Consider the following 1,555-nt stretch of genomic DNA (forward strand, 5'->3'; position numbering starts at 1 on the left):
ACCCGCACGGCGCCAAACACGCATACGTCCATCATTGGCACCAAGGCAGAAGCGACTCTCATCGCTGAAGACGACACGTCTCCATTCGTCCCTCCATTCACGCCTGTCGCGACACCACTGGAGGCGGGCTGCACGATGTTGGGGCGTGAGCGGAAGACGGCCTAACGGTGTGCGGGACCGTAGCCCAGCTTCATGGAGACGGTTGCGAATGGTCCTCGCCGATACCCCAGGAGCAACAGTGTCCCTAATTTGCTGGGAAGTGGCGGTGCGGTCCCCTACGGCACTGCGTAGGATCCTACGGTCTTGGCGTGCATCCGTGCGTCGCTGCGGTCCGGTCCCAGGTCGACGGGCACGTGCACCTTCCGCCGACCACTGGCGACAACATCGATGTACTGTGGAGACCTCACGCCCCACGTGTTGAGCAATTCGGCAGTACGTCCACCCGGCCTCCCGCATGCCCACTATACGCCCTCGCTCAAAGTCCGTCAACTGCACATACGGTTCACGTCCACGCTGTCGCGGCATGCTACCAGTGTTAAAGACTGCGATGGAGCTCCGTATGCCACGGCAAACTGGCTGACACTGACGGCGGCGGTGCACAAATGCTGCGCTGTGCCGTGCGTGTGATCATTGCTTGTACAGCCCTCTCGCAGTGTCCGGAGCAAGTATGGTGGGTCTGACACACCGGTGTCAATGTGTTCTTTTTTCCATTTCCAGGAGTGTAGATTGAATAACATCGGGGAGAGGCTACAACCGTGTCTCACTCCCTTCCCAGCCGCTGCTTCCCTTTCATGCCCCTCGACTCTTATAACTGCCATCTGGTTTCTGTACAAATTGCAAAGGTCCCGAGTTCGAGTCTCGGTCGGGCACACAGTTTTAATCTGCCAGGAAGTTTCATATCAGCGCACACTCCGCTGCAGAGTGAAAATCTCATTCTGGAAACATCCCCCAGGCTGTGGCTAAGCCATGTCTCCGCAATATCCTTTCTTTCAGGAGTGCTAGTTCTGCAAGGTTCGCAGGAGAGCTTCTGTAAAGTTTGGAAGGTAGGAGACGAGGTACTGGCAGAAGTAAAGCTGTGAGTACCGGGCGTGAGTCGTGCTTCGGTAGCTCAGTTGGTAGAGCACTTGCCCGCGGAAGGCAAAGGTCCCGAGTTCGAGTCTCGGTCGGGCACACAGTTTTAATCTGCCAGGAAGTTTCATATCAGCGCACACTCCGCTGCAGAGTGAAAATCTCATTCTGGAAATTGTAAATAGCCTTTCGCTCCCTGTATTTTACCCCTGCCACCTTTAGAATTTGAAAGAGAGTATTCCAGTCAACATTGTCAAAAGCTTTCTCTAAGTCTACAAATGCTAGAAATAAAGGTTTGCCTTTCCTTAATCTATTTTCTAAGATAAGTCGTAGGGTCTATATTGCCTCATGTGTTTCAACATTTCTGTGGAATCCAAACTGATCTTCGCCGAGGTCGGCTTCTACCAGTTTTTCCATTCGTCTGTAAAGAATTCGCATTAGTATTTTGCAGCTGTGACTTATTAAACTGATAGTTCGGTAATTTTCA

The 1,555-nt window shown here is 52.7% G+C and overlaps 1 non-coding gene across 1 annotated transcript; it reads left to right on the top strand.

Annotated features, from left to right (window-relative positions):
• Nucleotides 1-1,096: 1,096 nt before the first annotated feature.
• Trnap-cgg (transfer RNA proline (anticodon CGG)) lies at nucleotides 1,097-1,171 on the top strand. Its single transcript has one exon. It is a non-coding gene; the product is annotated as a tRNA-Pro (tRNA).
• The last annotated feature ends 384 nt before the right edge of the window (nucleotides 1,172-1,555 follow it).

The sequence above is a fragment of the Schistocerca nitens genome, chromosome 1 (genome assembly GCF_023898315.1).
Source record: "Schistocerca nitens isolate TAMUIC-IGC-003100 chromosome 1, iqSchNite1.1, whole genome shotgun sequence".
NCBI classification, from domain to species: Eukaryota; Metazoa; Arthropoda; class Insecta; order Orthoptera; family Acrididae; genus Schistocerca; species Schistocerca nitens.